The 7,500-nt window shown below is 30.0% G+C and overlaps 1 protein-coding gene across 1 annotated transcript in view; it reads right to left on the bottom strand.

Annotated features, from left to right (window-relative positions):
- Positions 1-7,500, bottom strand: part of LOC145248145 (metabotropic glycine receptor-like) — a 472,150-nt gene that overhangs the window by 463,031 nt on the left and 1,619 nt on the right. The window lies entirely within an intron of this gene.

Raw genomic sequence — 7,500 nt, 5'->3', positions numbered from 1 at the left:
TGTATGTATCTGTATATTTGTGTTTAGGTTCTTATTGAATGTGCTGCTTCATCGCTTTGCATTTATTTTTCTCCTTGCGAACTTTCTGTTTCTTTATCTCATGGGTTGACGGGGGGAAATATCCAGTATTGATATACAATTATTGGTTGTTCCCCCATGAACGAAACAGATCTGTATAATGTACCAAAGTTTTTGTTTGGAAAAATGACTAGCAAAGATGCATAAAATATTGGTTTTGAGATACTAAATTGCATTGAATGTGTGACAGAACTAAGTAAAGCACACTTATTTTATCCCTGGCAAAAAAATAGTAAAAAAAAAAAAAAGAAAACACATTAATTATCACAGTTTACATTTGACATGAAAAAAATAATATACTCGTAAATAAAAAATGTGTGACGTTTAAAAAGTATAAACATCTTAAAAACGAACCCACTTTTTAGGAATTCACACGTACTTATGGAACTTCAAATATTTCGAAATAAGTTTTTGATAGCTCCCATTGATAAAGCAGCAAATAATATAGATTTTATTCGTAAAAAGATACAACCTTATCGTTAGAAATAGGAATTATAGGTAAAATTTTAGATACCTATAAATTAAGCGATAATGAATTATTAATCAGACAAATTATTTGCACCCAAAAAAAACGGAAATTCTATAGCAATATAAATCTATTTTGGATGGTAAATAATTCATATTCACTCAAAAGAAAGATTAAATAGCATCAATTTGCGAAAAAAAAATTGCTAAATCCATAGTAACATATGAATTTAGTACCCTATATACAAAAACATCGCATAAAAAAAACTAAATAAAGAATTAAATAATACTGTAGGCCTACCTTTTGCATATAGTAAAGCTAAATATGTAAACGTTTCAAAATCTAAAGTCATTTGTGCACAAAAAGAATGGTAAGACTAATGCTTCAAAACGTAGTTTGGCCCTGTCGGTGGGGCATTAGAATATGCCGACTGCCCCCCTGCAGGGGGTAAAAGTCCCTCAATGGGGTTCCTGGATTTGGCCGTAAACTATATCCAGTGGTGAGGGCCCCAGCTTGTGGGCTTTGGGAGTGTGGAGCCACCCTTTAATTACCATTGTTCCCAGGTCCACTCTGTCCCGGATTGGTAGTACCTGTTAGGGTCCCAACTATGGGTTAAATAGAAACCGACGTGAAAACAACAAATATATTCTATTAAAAAAAAAAATTTTCTTCAAAATCTTTGGATTCGGCATTAAATAACCCGAAAAGGGTTGATATGTCGTAAAACAAAAACAACCAACCAACCAACCAACCAAATCAAAACGTAGTTTAAAAATACCCATAATTCATCTTATTAAAGAGAGTTATTTTCAAATCTAATATATAAAAGGCTATATATCTGTTCGTCTGTCTGTCTCCATAGTTTCAAACATTCTTTTATGAGTCTTTAACCAGTTAAAATAGTTTTTAAGGGGTCAAAAATGGGTCAAAATTTAAAAAATCCTTAGATATTTTGTAAATTCATCTTAGTTTATTTTTAATTTAAAATTTTTCACCAGTTTATATGCGTGTCATGTCGATACAGTGGTAACGTCACCAGCTTTGAATGCTACAGTTTTGCTTTCGGTTTCGATTCTAGTTGATAGCACTCAAATACTTTTTTTTTATTTGTTTTTACTTTTGAAATAACGACTCTATAAAAGTATATACGAAATTAGGACAAACTAAAATATGATATTTAAGCGTATTTTACACCCGGGCAAAGTTGGGCCCCCCTCCCCCGCTAGTGGGAAATAAAATATTACTTCGAACTATAGGCATTCCAGTGGGTTTAGATTCTGCACCCTTTTGGGCAAATCTGTATTTACATAGACAAGAATATATATATATATATATATATATATATATATATATATATATATATATATATATATATATATAATCGAGATAAGACACTGATTAGAAATCAGATGAAAGATCCTGGTAGATATTACTTGAAGTAATACTTTCAGGGCGATCCTAGCCAAAAAAAGGAGAAGCTCAATGTTTAAGCATAGAGCAATATATAAGTTTCGTGGTTAAATTTTAAATTCTAAAAAAAACAACATATAGACACATATATTCGAATTAAGAATTTATTGCTTGACAAAAGGAACACATAAAAAGATTTTGGATTACATCTACGAATTTTGGTCAAGATCAAAGTGTAGTATCTGTTCTTCAGATGCTGCACTTCATTTTCTTGTTCTCTTTCGGTGGAGGAGAAATTCTTCACGACTGAGACAATTTTTATTTTTGTACCTTTTCTCCACGTTAAAAAACGACCCTGGTGTCTAACTCTGTCCCGTGGGGAGGCATAGTAAATAGGTACATCTACCAAAACACACTCAACGCACCAACGAATACGGCTGCCCCGTATACCTTTTCGGAAACTCAATAAGGAGCAACCACGCTTTTTTTTGTTATATGGGACTACTGCCTTCTTCCCTGGACCAATATTCTGCCTACCTAGATTTATAACCCCGGAGGACATTGTACTCCTTCCGATAATGGACTACCCAGGTTGTATCAAATTACCTTTTCCTATAATTATTTCCATATAATTATCATTCACCCCTTAAAAAAATTTTTTCAATATTTGTGCTGAAAAGCAAAATAAGTGTCTATTCATAAATGAACATTTTGCTAACCGCATTTCATTTCCTCTGATGATATGAGCCTTTATTGAAAATCCATGGATTAAGGAAATCAACATAACCCCTTCTATATATTCCTTTTGTCAAACAATAAATTCTTAATTTTAATATATGTGTCTATATGTTGTGTTTTCAGAATTTTAATATAGCCACTAAACTTATGTGTGTGTGTGTGTGTGTGTGTGTGTGTGTGTGTGTGTGTGTGTGTGTGTGTGTGTGTGTGTGTGTGTGTGTGTGTGTGTGTTATCTAGAACATATAATCACGCTTGCAGGAGATTTATTGACGACCTTATAGATAACGAGGAATTAAAAAAAAAAAAAAACTTCTTTATACATCCAACGGAGTCAAAATTAAATTTGAACACACGGGAACACGAGCTACATTTCTGGATGTGAATATATATATATATATATATATATATATATATATATATATATATATATATATATATATATATATATATATATATATTAGGATGAAATATTGGATAATAATTGTGTGCAAGTTCGATGAAAGAAACTCCTTCCATTATCAAATAGTTCATATGCTGTATAAAAAATAATACATGCCCTACGTATGTCTTACGTGAGCATTATGTCCGAGTTTTCAAGAGTAGCCCGCGTTTACCTCAAAACTGATAGATTTTATAACCGCAGTTTCTATCTTCGTCATGAGACTTGTTAAACAATGTGGTGATAAAAGTAATAATATTTGATCGCTATCCTGGTTCTTTTAAGTCATATTAAATTAATCCAATTAGATTAATAGAGGAGATCCAAAACTGCATAAGTAATGGATAATGTATCTAGATGATGCATATTAGCAACTATAATATTGGTTGATAGAAAGAAATCTCGTGTAGATATTTATATATTTTTGATTTTATATATTTTTGATTTTATATTTTTAATTTTATATATTTTTAATTTTATATATTTTTAATTTTATATATTTTTAATTTTATATATTTTTGATTTTATATATTTTTAATTTTATATATTTTTGATTTTATATATTTTTGATTTTATATATTTTTAATTTTATATATTTTTAATTTTATATATTTTTAATTTTATATAATTTTAAATTTATATATTTTTTAAAACCATAATAAATATAAATATCAATATATTATAAGTGATCGCCAATCTTTCACGAAAAACACCCGTCTAGCTGAATCAACTGTGAAAAGTTTCCCCCACTCTTTATCTGTGCCTAAATCAAAACGTGGATTCCATGAACAAAGCTTTTTTCTTAGAACTCCACGCCTGTGGAACTCTGTTCCGTCTGCCTGCTTCCCACCTGACTACAACTTGGATGTCTTCAAGCCCAACGTTAACAAATTCCTAATGAACCGCCCCCTTAAGTAAACACTTCATGAAATCTTCACACTAACGTACTGTACTTGGAATTAACCCTTATCCCTGAGTGGCTTCCGGGCCTTGATAAGTGGTGATCACCGTGTAAAAAATAAATAAATAAAGTAAACAATAATGTAAGTATATAAATAAAACATAATAATAATTATAGCAAAAAAAAAGCGGGGGTTCATAATGGATTCTCTAAAACCTTATAAAATACAGAAGTTTTATAAATAAAAAGTATTTTCTGATTTAGGAACAAGGACGGATGACACGAGTAAGGAAAGATTTCTTACTAACATGGTTAGTCTAATTAATCTGAAGCAGAAGTAGATCCAATATCCGTAACGTTGTTGTTCTTGAAGGGAGGTGGTCAGTACTGCCGGCGAGCCATGATTTAATGTACTGTTTTATTTTTAAACCCTTGAAACAATGTTTCATGGTATATAACTGATGATCCCTGTAATAACATTCGGACTAGTGTAACTTTGTGTAATCAAATTGATACAGTGATTGCAGGAGATTCATTGAATTATTGGCAAAATAATTTTTTTTTATATATATACAGTTTTGATATATAGTTTTCAAGGTTTAAAGATTATAGACTATACATATGTGTGCGTGTATGTTCGTGTGTGAGTATATATATATATATATATATATATATATATATATATATATATATATATATATGTATGTATATATATATATATATAGATAGATAGATAGATAGATAGATAGATTGATAGATATATGATAAAGGTATATATATATATAACAATCATTCGTATATGCATATACTAATTGTGTATATGTTTTTATATATGATAGTTGAATGTACGTATATGATAAGCACACACACACACACACACACATATATATAAATATGATCAGTGTGTATATGTGAGCACTTAAATTATATACACATATATATTGGTGTGTTGGTGTGTGTGTATGTGTGTGTGTGTGTGTGTGTGTGTGTGTGTGTGTGTGTGTGTGTGTGTGTGTTAATGGAAAAGTGTGTATATAACATCTGGATAATTGTGAAAATTGTATATAATAATTGAACGTATATCTATGTATATATATATATATATATATATATATATATATTATAACTGTGCATGCATGCGATAGATGTGTGTATATGTGATAATGTGCATATATCTCTGTTCATATATGATAATATTGTATATTTATGATAAATAGCAGTATGTGTGCATATATATAATAACTGCATGCATATATGATAATTGCATATATGCGTGTGTGTGCGCACGCGCGTTTATTTGTATATACATGGTAATTATGTCATTACGTATGTATAATTGATAACTCTGAGTACATATGAGAAAAATGTGGGCATATACAGTGTAACCCGGATATAAGAGACCCGAATATCAGAAAAAAAAAAACGAATATAAAAGAGATTTTCTCTGGGGGCCCAAATTAATGCCTGTGTTAATGTACAGGATAACCCGGATATAAGAACCCTGGATTTAAGTTTTACCCAGATATAAGAGAGTTTAGAGATCGGGGAAGAGGTCTCTTATATCCGGGTAACACTTACAGTCGAAGTAGATATTACTCCAAGACCCAGCTTTAAAATTCATATTTAAAATATATGAACATTTTTTCTCATTATATATAACTATTCGTTTATATATAGGTGATAATTGCGTGTATGTTTATGATGACTGTGTATATATGTATATATATATATATATATATATATATATATATATATATATATATATATATATATATATGTCTGTGTGTGCTATATACGTGTGTGTATACGTATTTATATCACAATAATTCTTCAGTAGAGCGTGTATGCACCGATAGCAGTACGGACTATAGTCGGTATGTTTTTCTCTTTTTACCTGTAACCAAAATCCCCGTTTCCTTCATCGAATTGAGAATATTTTGAGTGAGGGAGAGAGGTTAAGACTGGTCATTCCAGTAATTATCTTTACGAGGTCACATTCGCTGAAACATTAGAAAGCACATGATATATATATATATATATATATATATATATATATATATATATATATATATATGTGTGTGTGTGTGTGTGTGTGTGTGTGTGTGTGTGTGTGTGTGCGCGCGCTCGCGTTCCGCGGTGCGTCTGTGTGTAGCATTGTATGCTTCAAGTTGTTTGTATTGTTGATGCTATTATTGGCGCGAGTAATATTATCACAAAAGCAATTACTTAATTTCCGTGGCTGGATATAAACAAAACATATATCATTCGTGTTTATTGATATTACACAAGCAATAAAATATCATCAACAAAAAAGATCAATGGATGTCACCGTTCAGAAATAAATTTTCAGTGTTAGACACAGGTTAGTATATATATATATATATATATATATATATATATATATATATATATATATATATATGTGTGTGTGTGTGTGTGTGTGTGTGTGTGTGTGTGTGTGTGTGTGTGACTGTTATCGTTCATGTTGATTTAAATCTGAAAAAAAAATACTGCAAGATGCTATTGGATTTTCATTTCCATATCTAAATTACCATATATTTATTATTATTATTATTATTATTATTATTATTTCTAGATAGTGCTATAGTTTGGTTAAAGTACTGTGTATGTTGTATAATACATTACAACGGAACTCTATGAAAATGTTGTATAATGTAAATATAAAATATAAAAGAAACATGCAAATATATGGAAAGAACGGGTGTGGTAAGCATAGAAGGTGGCAGTGCGTTACCTGTCCTTATATTTCATTATATCTTGCCAGTCTTAATATTTCAGGATCGGAATCTCTTCTATAAAATTTTAACATCTGATGAAGGGATTCTACACTCAAAATATTATGATGAGCGTAAACAACTAATATATATATATATATATATATATATATATATATGCACACACACACACACACACACACACACACACACACACATATATATATATATATATATATATATATATATATATATATATATATATATATATATATATATATATATACCGAGAGAGAAAGGGAGGGAGGCGAGAGAATAATAATAGGACCTAACAACAAAATTATATATATAATATATAATTATATATATATATATATATATATATATATATATATATATATATATATATATATATATATATATATATATACTAGTTCACAATAATTACACATGCATTATACATTAATTCAACCCTCCATTGGTACCCGCGATACCCGGAAACACTGGAAATCCAATCCGTTGAACTGAAGAATGACAAATATAAAGGATACCGAATGTGGCCGTTCAAGAACAGCTACACTCGGCAGAATTACCAGTGCTTCCGTGAACTCGCAGGTGTCGATGGAATTACTATATAGTGATATTTATAATGAAATATGTTGTTAGCACTCTGGTATCTTTTCTCAGTGCGCGTGCGTGTGTGCGTGCATATGTTTATGTGTGTGTATGTGT

This window comes from Euprymna scolopes, chromosome 26 (genome assembly GCF_053919585.1).
Source record: "Euprymna scolopes isolate OS-2025 chromosome 26, ASM5391958v1, whole genome shotgun sequence".
NCBI classification, from domain to species: Eukaryota; Metazoa; Mollusca; class Cephalopoda; order Sepiida; family Sepiolidae; genus Euprymna; species Euprymna scolopes.
Note: the sequence above shows the minus strand (reverse complement) of the source record. Positions and strands in the feature narration are given on the sequence as shown.